The 12,500-nt window shown below is 40.6% G+C and overlaps 1 long non-coding RNA gene across 2 annotated transcripts in view; it reads left to right on the forward strand.

Annotated features, from left to right (window-relative positions):
• LOC149130242 (uncharacterized) overlaps positions 1–12,500 on the forward strand; it is a 170,583-nt gene that overhangs the window by 53,902 nt on the left and 104,181 nt on the right. For both annotated transcript variants that reach the window (XR_016239168.1, XR_016239169.1), the window contains one exon: positions 7,502–7,564. This is a non-coding gene — a long non-coding RNA (uncharacterized LOC149130242). The remainder of the gene's footprint in view (positions 1–7,501; positions 7,565–12,500) is intronic.

Consider the following 12,500-nt stretch of genomic DNA (forward strand, 5'->3'; position numbering starts at 1 on the left):
TTTGTGTGTGTGTGTGTAAATGGATATATATATATATATATATATATATATATATATATATATATATATATATATATATATATATATATATCCATTTACACACATACATACATTTATATACATATATATATATGTACACACACACACACATATATATACACACACATATATATACACACACATATATATACACGCACATATATACACACACATATATATATATATATAAACACATACATTTATAGTCTCTCTCTATATATGTATGCACGCACACACACACACACACATATATTATTATTATTATTTCCACCTGCACATTTGCAAATATAAACATATGCATATATCCTTATAATACTTATACATGAATACAAGACTATATATATATATATATATATATATATATATATATATATACACGCATATACGCACATAATTATACATATATAATCTCCACGCACATGCACACACAAAAGGCATGTGTTTGCTCCTTAGAGACAGGCAAAACATAAAAAAAAGCACATCAACGAATAAATGCAACAATGAAAATAGGGAGGAAGGAGTAACGGGGGTGGCGTTTGGATGTGAGGATAATAAGTGGGGGTGGGAGCAGGTGACGGGAAGAAAAGGAAGGAAGCGATTAAGCTGAGGAGGAAAGTTAGGACAGTGGCGAGGTGAGGTGTGAGGTGAGGTGAGACGATAGACTCAGTCAAAGAATGAGAGAATTGAAATGAAAGAAAGGAGGAAGGCAGAAAGAAGTGCAGGAAGGAAGGACCGATGGAATGTGTGTCATTTTAATTATGGGTTTATCGTTTTGTTCCTTTTTACGGCGGGTAATGATTTAAGTAAACTTCAGCACGTGTGTTACGGGCAGTTTACATGCTGTAAACGTAGATACATACATGCATTCATATATATATATATATATATATATATATATATATATATACATATATATATGCATCTAAACACATGTATATATATATATATATATATATATATATATATGTGTGTGTGTGTGTGTGTGTGTGTGTGCATGTATGTATTTATACATGTGTGTATGTTTCTATTACAAGCACATACATATATATGTACACACACATATACGTACACTCACACACAAATATATACATACGTTATATATATATATATATGTGTGTGTGTGTGTGTGTATACCAATATATATATGTTTCTATATGGAGATGCATATATATATGTATATACGTGCGCGTATATAAACATGTTTATACATATATATCTGAATGCGAGTGTGTGTGTGTGTGTGTGTGTGTGTGTGTGTGTGTGTGTGTGTGTGTGTGTGTGTAATTAATATAATAAAACTAATTGCAAAGCCTGATCTTTTGATTTGGTAAACGCGTGCGTGCGCGCGCACACACACACTCAGCCGCATCGTCATCGAAATAAACCGACACACATTGGCAAATCACATCCGCGTTCCTATATGTTTATACACACATACACACACATATATACACACACGTGTATATATATATATATATATATATATATATATATATATATATATATATATATATATGTATATATATATATATATATATATATATATATATATATATATATATATATACACATACAATTTTCGTTAGTGTGTTGTATGGAAGACAATCCACTTAACTGACAAAATAAGTCGACAGATGTTATGTACTGTCAACTCGTTTTAATGCTACTTCGCTGGTTTCTGCCTCGCACCACTCCTCTCATTACGTCAATATATCTCTGTATGTTTGTGTGTGTCTAATACACGCGCCTTCACACTTTCTCTATCTCTCTCTCTCTCTCTCTCTCTCTCTCTCTCTCTCTCTCTCTCATACTCTTTCTCTTTCTTTATATATCTCTGTTGCTCTCTATCTATTTCTCTCTATCTGTTTACCTGTCTATCTATTTTTTTTCTATTTCTTTATCTAGCAGTGAATATCTGGCAGTGTATCTTTCTCTCCTCCCTCCCTCCCTCTCTCTCTCTTTATCTATCTATCTATCTAATTCTAACTATCTGTCTGTCTGTCTGTCTATCTACGAATCAATGAATCCATCTACCCATCTATGTATCTTATCCATCCATCCATCCATTATTCTTTTGTAAGCCTAGTACTTATTCTATCGGTTTCTTTTGCCGAACCGCTAAGTGACGGGGACATAAACACACCAGCATCGGTTGTCAAGCAATGCTAAGGGGACAAACATAGACACACAAACATACACACACATATACATATACATATATACGACGGGCTTCTTTCAGTGTCCGTCTACCAAATCCACTCAGAAGGTTTTGGTCGGCCCGAGGCTATAGTAGAAGACACTTGCCCAAGGTGCCACGCAGTGGGACTGAACCCGGAACCATGTGGTTGGTAAGGCAAGCTACTTACCACATAGCCACTCCTTTATATATATATATATATACAAAAAACTATTAGGACTTTCCGGACACTGACCGACGAGGAAATCAGCTTCGAATGTTCCCTGCATCTTGTGTTTTTGTCTTTTTTGCTGTTTGTTCTGTTATCGTCTATTTTCCCACATGTTGTGTTTTGCTACATTTCCGTTTGATGTGCTCTTTCTATCCTACCCTTGATTTATATACGTGTGTGTGTGTGTGTGTGTGTGTGTGTGTGTGTGTGTGTGCGTGTGTGTGTGTGTGTGTGTGTGTGTATGTGTGCACGTTGTGCTACATACCTATACATAATTAAGTAACCAGAACATATATCTAGATATATAACTTCCTACACGCATATATATATATATATATATATATATATATATATATATACACATATGTATATATACATATCAATACATAAATATATCGCAAAGCAAGGCAAGTGTGGTGGCGCTGGAGGTGGTGTTTGGTAAGCAGGGCGTAATGATAGCAACAACAAAAAAACACGGGAAAGTACAAGAGATCGATTGTAAGAGAAAGAAAGAGAAGAGAGAAAGATACAGATAGAGACAAAGGTAAAATTCAGAGCGGCGGAGCAGTGTGGTGTCAGCTGATGTGATGAGGTGGATAGATGATGTAAAAAAAAAAGGGGGGGGGGGAGGCTTCGTAAAGAAAGAAAAATATAAACCAAAAACAGCAAAGAGAAATATCCCCAGAATCTTGTCGTAACAAAATGGCGTCCAACTAAACGCCGTAACATATTAATTAAACGTTGTGGCGAAGCAAGGGGTAAGAGTAAGAGAGAGAGAGAGGGGGGGGGATAAAGAGCGGGAAAAACATTCAGAGGCCATTTTGTGCTCATTAAAAAGTCATAAACAGACTGGCGTAAATCTTATTATGTAGAACAATGACGAAATAAATGAACAAAATACCAAAAAAATGGGGTGGGGAATGTGAGGAGGTGGGTGGTGTGGGAGAGGGGGAAGAGGGGCAGGATTTTTTTTCTGGTGTATGGAGTATGGTGGCGTTGGTGGGTGTGTAGATAGATGAATGGTTGTGGGGGTGGATGAGTGGATGATGAAAGAAGACGCCGGGTTCTGAGATGCGTGTTTTAGGGTAGATAGGCAGGTAGGTAGGTAGGTAGGTAGGTAGGTAGGTGGAAAGAAAAGGAGGGAAATAAGGCGGAGTGAGACTGGCGGCGGTGAGGGTGACGGTGATGGTGGCGGGGGTGGGGGTCGTTTTCGAAAAAAATAAATGAATAGTAAATATACAAAATAAAAAAAAAACTGAGGTGAGTGGGTTAATATCATTAATTATTGATTGATTGCAATCAACGTGTGTTTGTGTTTTGGGGTGGGGAAGGAGGTGTTGCGCAGTTGTGTTGTGGGGGGTGGGAGGATGACGGAATGGGGGGTGTTGTGGTGAGGAGAGGTGTTGCGGATGTGGGTGGGGGTGGTGTTGGTGGTGGTGGTGAGTATACATTATTAAAGGGATTTACGTAAAAGTCTGAAAATTATCGCAAGCACGCAGGCACACAGACAGACAGTTAGAGAGAGAGAGAGGGAGAGTGAGAGGGAGAGAGAGAGAGAGAGGCAGAGAGAAAGAGAGAGAGAGATACATATCGAATGACATTCATATATATATATATATATATATATATCTGTATACTTAATTACATATCCAATTGTGTGTGCATGTGTGTATATATATATATATATATATATATATATATATATATATATATATATATGTCTGTGTGATTATATATATGTATATACATATGCACGCGCATATACATACAGACATGCAGACATAGATTTATGCATACATATGCACACACAAATACACACAAACGAACGGTCATACACAGATGATGACATAAATATACACACACACACACACACACACACACACACACAAGCGGAAAGCTCATATTTACACACGCATATACATATACGCATAAACGCACTAAAGTCAAATGCACACACACACACACACACACACTCACATGCACTCGCGCACGCGCATACATGCATACATTGATGAACAGATGTTCAGACTGACACAAAGCGGTAGCGAAACGAGACCCGATGCAACCGCAAGTGACCTCTGCATGTGTACAAAACAGATGTTTTATACATGGGCTGTTACATCGCTTAATTGTGGTTCAGTGATTGCTAAGAACAGGCGGTAGATGGGGTTGGTGCATGTACTGTGCGCTGTGGGGGGGGGGGGGGGATCGTGCGGTTTTGTGGTCTGGGACGGGGAGATTTTGTGGCTGGTTGATATAGTCATGTGATGAAATTTCGTCTCGCCGTCGGGCGATTACAAGCGAAGCGGTTGCCTCTCTGTTGTGGTTATGTTTTTGTAGTGGCTACTGTAGTGGTTGAAGACGTCGAGCTATTTACTAGAAATAGCAGCTAAAGCACCTTCACATCATATTTTACTTTTTTGCTATCTATATTAACAGATTAGATGTTGTCCCAGATACAATAAGTCTGGATAAACGACTGGATGGTCACATCTGGAACACATTTGATCACGGTATAGTAATCCCTCGCCATATCGCGGTTCACCTATCGCGGTTCACATATCGCGGTTCACATGTCGCGGTTCACTTATCGCGGTTCACATATCGCGGTTCACATGTCGCGGTTCACATATCGCGGTTCACATATCGCGGTTCACTTATCGCGGTTTATTATTTTAGCTTACGTTGATTCCTCCGTGGTGGTGTTTTGCATTTACAATAAAATAGTATATACAGATTATAAGAATAATCTTTATATATATGTGTGTGTGTGTGTGTGTGTGTGTGTGTGTGTGTGTGTGTGTGTGTGTCTATCAGCTAATCCCAATACGTATCACCATCTGTGAATATTTGCAGTCTTCTCTCCGTCTCTAACACCTCCCCCATGCTTCAGTCTCCGCCACCACCACCGTCATTACCAACCGCACAGCTACATCTCCACCATACCACAACCAGCTTCCCCCTTACGGCCCCACACATCCCATAATTAACCCTACTGACCACACGTTTTAACGCCTCTTTGACCCATAACACCCTCATAGACCCACCCCGTTGCCACGTTTGCATCTCATGCCACACTGTTTTCCTGTGGCTTCAATAAAAGGAAACTGTATAGCCTTCATACAAACACCTCTCTCCATCTATGTATCTAGCCCTTCCTCTCTCTATCTCTCTCTCTCTCTCTCTCTCTCTCTCTCTCTCTCACTATGTATGTATATATATATATATATATATATATATATATATATATATATATATATATACTGATGCAAGAGCGGTTGTGTAGTAAAAAGCTCGCTTCCCAACCACATGATTCCGGGTTCAGTCCCACTGCATGGCACCTTCGGCAAATGTCTTCTACTATAGCCTCAGACCGACCAAAGCCTTGTGAGTGGATTTGGTAGACGGAAACTAAAAGAAGCCCGTCGTATATATGTATATATATATATACATATGTATGTGTGTTTGTGTGTCTGTGTTTGTCCCTCCACCATCGCTTGACAACCGATGGTGGTGTGTTTGCGTCCCCGTAGCTTAGCGGTTCGGCAAAAAGAGACCGATAGAATAAGTACTAGGCTTCCAAAGAATAAGTCCTGGGGGTCGATTTGCTCGACTAAAGGCGGTGCTCCAGCATGGCCGCAGTCAAATGACTGAAACAAGTAAAAGCGTAAGAAAGAGTATACCCTTTGTTTTCATGTCTACTTAATCAGGGCTGAACCTAGGGCTAAACAACAATAGCAGCAGAAGCCCCGCCACCCCCACCACCACCGCGAGTCCTCTCGTTATCTCTTCCCCTGCCTCACTCCCTTACGTTGCTCTTCAGTAAACAGAAACCACAAACAGCTCACACCCCCCCATTGACGCCACTAAGCTTATTTGACAAGTTAACTCTTAATCCCATCCTGGGACCATCTGTCGTCCCGTAACTAAGTGTTAATATCTGTATACACATATCAGATTTTGTTTGTAGAACAAAAATACATACACACGCAGCCTCTGTCTCTCTTTTACTTTACATATGCACACACGCAACGCATATATATTCGCGCTCATTTTCTATTTCTCTGTCGCTTTTTCTTTCTGTCTCTCTCTCTCTCTCTCTCTTTCTTGTCCCTCTGTCTCTTTACCTCTCTCTGTCTGCCTGTCATTGCCTTTCTATTTCTCTGTCTGTGTCTGTCTCTCTTTGTCTCTCTAGTTCTCTGCCTTTCAATCTCTATCTTTCTCTCTTTCCTTTCTACTGTAAGTAACCCTGTAGATTACGGGTCCGTTTTGCGTGTTGCGGTAAAGGAATACGAAAATGCAGCGCGGGTTAAGGATTGATAATATGGCGATGGCTTTGGCAAAATATACTTATCCAACATCAAACCGCGCGTATACAAAAAAAAAGAAATAGATACGGAATATAGTAAAGGAAACGTTAAATGCAGCGAGGACGGTAAGCGGGGAAAATAACTGCAGATATTCACATCTGTAACAGGCAGATTTGATGCAATTGGCGGGAAAAAGATCATCTCGCTCGTCCGTTCGTTTGCTTTCGCTTGTTTGCTCTCGCTCTTTTTCGATACGATACGATAGATAGATAGATAGATAGATAGATAGATAGATAGATAGATAGATAGATAGATAGATAGATAGATAGGTATCGGTGGTGGTGGTGGTGGTGGTGGTGGTGGTGGTGGTGGTGGTGGTGGTGAAATTGTTGCGGTGGTGGAATGGTTATAGTGGTAATGGAGTGGTGATGAAGTAGTTGTGTCATTGGAATGGTTTCCAAGTGGTTCTGATTGGCAATAATTGTGAAGAATGGCGGCTAATTTCTGTCTGTTCTTGTGCTTCAGGATGGGTTTGGTGCGGTGACTGTATACACACACACACACACATACACACACACACACACACACACACACATATATATATATATATATATATATATATATATATATATATGTATATATACATACATGCATATATATATATATATATATATATATATATATATACGTCTGCTTTGAGAAGACCATATGACACCCCCTCTCTCTTTCTCTTTGTTGATGTAGAATTATTGCTAACAGTCCCATAATTCCTGAGTTATCCAGCTGAAATGTCGGAATAACCTGGCGGTAAGTTTGAATTTTTTTTGTATCCAAAACATCTGTTTGCACTATTATATTTTTGGAGTGTTCTGAAAAAAAAATATTATTTATGTTATATTTCTTATTTCAGAAGTAGCTAATTAATCTTAAATTTATTCAACTAACCTTATTTTTCCGTTTTGTGTGACGTGTATCTTATAAACCTTTTTCTAAATGAGTGAATCATGTTTTTATAAACGATATTTTGAGAAATAGTCTTTCGAAAAGAGACTTCGATGGAGACCAATACCTAATTTTAGAAGCTACAACAAGAAATTCACGAGACAATTTCAGGTTAATTTGTATGAAATGAAAAAATGGTTAACTGGAAGTGCTACACTTAATGAATTATTCTGTCGGCCTTGTTTACTTTTTTTGCTTAGAAAAGAATGTTTGGAATCATAAAGGCTTTGATGATTTAAATAATTTATATATGGCTATGCTAAAGCATAGAAAATCTTTGATAGATCTTAAAATATTCGGGAATGTTCGCATAGACTTACAATTAGATGCATGTAAAAATCAAAGCATACAATATCGTATTAAGGAAGTTAGACGAAACAGATCCATTCTGCAACGATTGATCGATGTTGTTAACTTTCTCTCACTCTTACTTCCTGTTTTTGTTGTGCCTGTAATTCAAAGGGTCAGCCTTGTCACACTCTGTGTCACGCTGAATATCCCCTGAGAACTACGTTAAGGGTACACGTGTCTGTGGAGTGCTCAGCCACTTGCACGTTAATTTCACGAGCAGGCTGTTCCGTTGATCGGATCAAGTGGAACCCTCGTCGTCGTAAGCGACGGAGTGCCAACAAATGAGTAGCAGCGTGGCTTAGTGGTTCGGGTTTTCGGCTGGAAATCGTAAAAGCTCTTTCTTCCTTTCCTGCCTTCCTTCCTTATTTTTTCCTTCTCCTTCTTTCTCGTTCTTTTCGTTTCTCATTCTTTCGCTCTTTCTTTATCTTTATTCCTCCTTTATCTCTCTTTCCTTTACCTTCTTCTTTCCCTTCCTTCTTCCACCATTTTCTTTCTCTCTTCATTCGTTTTTCCTTCTTTCTCCTTTTTCTTTCTTCAATTCTTCCTTCTCATTCTTCCGTTTCTCATTCTTTCATTCTTTCTCTCTTATTCTTCCTTCCTCCATTCATTCATTCCTTCATTCATTCATTCCTTTTCTTCTCTTCCTCCCCGTTCTTTCCATATCTCTTTCCTTTTCTTTCTTCCTTCTTTTCCTTCCTTCGTTTTTCTTTCTTTCTCCTTTTTCTTTCTTCAATTCTTCCTTCTCATTCTTCCGTCTCTCCTTCTTTCACTCTATCTCTCTTATTCTTCCTCCCTTCCTCCATTCATTCATTCCTTTTCTTCTCTTCCTCCCCGTTCTTTCCATATCTCTTTCTTTTTCTTTCTTCCTTCTTTTCCTTCCTTCATTATTTCTTTCTTTCCCTCTTCCCTTCTGTCTTTCGTCCTTCCTTTTTTCTTGTACTTTTTTCTTTCGTTATTCCTTTCATCCTTCCATTCACTTCTTAACTTCCTTCATTCTTTCTTTCTTTCCTTCCATTCTTCATTCTCTTTATATTCCATTCCTACATTGTTCTGTCTATTACGTTCCATTTACCAATTCCCAGCACCGAATCACATCAAATTCTTCTTGTAATTCCTTAAACGATGTCCATTCACATGGCACCATCGTAATTTAATCTAATTTTGGCGTCTTAATGACATTTTTATTTAAGAAACAGTAAACGAATCATCATCATAATCATCATCATCACCATCATCATCATCATCACCATCATCATCATCATCATCATCATCATTATTATTGAGTGAGAGGGGAGAATTAAAAATCTTCAAGATTACAGTATTACAATCATTAAATTCCATATATATATATATATATATATATATATATATATATACAAACACTCTTTTACTCTTTTACTTGTTTCAGTCATTTGACTGCGGCCATGCTGGAGCACCGCCTTTAGTCGAGCAAATTGACCCCAGGACTTATTCTTTGTAAGCCTAGTACTTATTCTATCGGTCTCTTTTGCCGAACCGCTAAGTTACGGGGACCTAAACACACCACCATCGGTTGTCAAGCGATGTTGGGGGCGGGGACAAACACAGACACATAAACATACACATGCACATGCATATACCAATACGTATATACGACGGGCTTCTTTCAATTTCCGTCTACCAAATCCACTCACAAGGCTTTGGTCAGCCCGAGGCTATAGTAGAAAGCACTTCTCCAAAGAACCACGCAGTGGGACTGAACCCGGAGTCATGTGGTTGGGAAGCCAGCTCCTTTCTACAGCATGATTTTGTTTCGCAATTGTAACCATTTGCCTCCAAATCTCGTTGACACAAACATCCAGAATGCATTGTGGTTAGTTACAAGTGAAGTAGAAGTTAACCAATCAGAGGCCCTACTCCTTTGCCCTCCCACTCCACCCTCTCACCTCTCCTCGTCGCCTTCCTTTTACCCTCTTGACCCCGCCACCTAACGGTCCTTGCCGTAAACACACATACGGTCATTAAAAGGCTATTTAATTGAAACGGTGTTAAGTGGTGTGTCGTAATTAACGTTGCCGTGGAAACGACGAGTATGAATAGACGCCGTCGAGTTGGAGAAAGAGAGTGACAGTCGAACAGAGAGAGAGAGAAGGAGGAGGAGAGGTAGAAGAATAGTGGAAAAGGGAGAGATGAGAGAGAGGGGGAGTGTGAGTGAGGGAGGGAGGGAGGGAGGGAGGGAGAGCGGGTGGAGGAAAAGAGAGCGAGAGGGTGGGAGAGAGAGAGTTGGAGGAAGATAAGAAGAGAGAGAGAGAGAGAGAGAGAGGGGAAAGGGTTAGGGAGAGGGGAGAGGAAGGGGGGAAAGGGCGCAGAGAGAGGGTGAGTGAAGTTGGAAGGTGAGACGGAGCGATGGGGAGGAGGGAAAGAGAGTTGGAGAGAGAGAGAGAGAGGGAGAGGGAGGGGGAGAAGGATGGGGGGGGGGGGAGTTGTCACTCCTAGCAACGTTACGGACCACTACATAGGGACTGCTCCACCACGCCACTTCATCCCTACCAACGGCAACACATCGCCATCCCTGATATCACCACCACCAAAAACACCACCACCATAATCCCCTCCGTCACCAACTCCCCCGTCTCCACAACCTACTTAATCAACCATTATTTATAACGCCTCCGTCATAGAAACGCGTAAAAATCGATTCTGGTCTGACCTCCGTGATTGAAACTGTTACCTTTTTGTTGTGGTTGTGGTAGACGAAAAGCGAAAGAAGCTCATTGTATATATTTGTTGTTTATAGTTTCAGCTTAGAGCTGTGGCCATGCTGATGCACCGCCGTGAATAAACGTTCCCATGCCGGGAATCGAACCCGAGCCGCCTGGATGAAAGCCAGGAATCCTATATATATATATATATATATACATATATAATCGATGTTGGTGTGTTTACGTCCCCGTAACTAGGATTACAAGTAAGTCCTGGGTTCGATTTGTTCGACTAAAGGCGGTGCTCCAGCACGGCCACAGTGCGATTGTGGACCCCCCCCCCCATATATATATATATATATATATATATATATATATGGAAGAATTTACGAAAAAAACAACAGCAGACGAGGACAGGTGGTGTAATCAACAAAAGGATGTATTAGTTTAACGCTCGGGAATAGAGAAAGTCTTTAACGTTTCGAGCCTACGCTCTTCAACAGAAAGAATAAGGAGAAAAACAAGGAGAAAAACAACGACGGGCTTTTTTCAGTTTCCGTCTACCAAATCCTGTCACAATCCTTTGGTCGGCCCGAGGTTATACTAGAAGGCACAACCCAAGGTGCCACGCAGTGGGACTGAACCCAGAACCGTGTGGTTGGGAAGCAAGCTCCCTATCACACAGCCTCATATATTTGTACCAGGGCTCGGAGAGAACATGTCCCTTACCACTCAGAGGAATGGACTCAAAATGGCGGTTTTGTTTAATCTTGAATATGTCCCCAAATAAGCTGACCTCACGTTCGTTGGCACTCCGTCGGTTACGACTACGAGGGTTCCAGTTGATCCAATCAACGGAACGGCCTGCTCGTGGAATTAACGTGCAAGTGGCTGAGCACTCCACAGACACGTGTAACCCTTAACGTAGTTCTCGGGGACATTCGGCATGACACAGTGTGACAAGGCTGACCCTTTGAGTGTGTGTGCCTGTGTATTCTTTTTTTTTTGTGAATTCCCCCCCCCCCCCATATGTATATAGACGTGGTCTGATCAATAAGTATCCGGACTGTTGTCATAGTAACGAAGCTAAAGTACGCAGAGTGAAGCCGCTTGGCACAGATTGACCTTGGACTCTGCTGTGCATGCGCACTAAGGTTTAACCTTTTAGCTCATTTCCGCTGTTTATAGCAATGCTTGGGAGGAAGGTGTACGAGTACTACTACCACTATTCCTACTACTACCACCACTAAATCAGCTATTACCACCACTACAACTACAACAACCACCACCACTGCGACTACTACTACTACTACCATCACTGAATGACGCATGCCCCTGCGTTGTTAGCCGTAGGAAGACATGTTATGCCTTTCTGCTGCATGCTCCGCCTCTCCCCTCTCCCACTCCCTTCGCCCCAAACTCCACTCTTTGCGCGCAGACTTCTCTTTTGAATTCGGTCACGTGACCCACGACTCATTTAGCCATTACAACGCTGCCGTTCATACTCCATGCGCACGCGCAAACAAGAGCACGACTCGCACACACACAAGCACACACACAAGCACACACACACACACACACACACACACACACACACACACACACACACACAGCCTATACACACAAAAAACTCACACGTACATCACACGTACATACATACATGAATATATAAATATATACATATATACATAAATACGCACCTATATACT

This window comes from Octopus bimaculoides, chromosome 30 (genome assembly GCF_046866305.1).
Source record: "Octopus bimaculoides isolate indiv1 chromosome 30, ASM4686630v1, whole genome shotgun sequence".
In the NCBI taxonomy this organism is placed as follows: domain Eukaryota; kingdom Metazoa; phylum Mollusca; class Cephalopoda; order Octopoda; family Octopodidae; genus Octopus; species Octopus bimaculoides.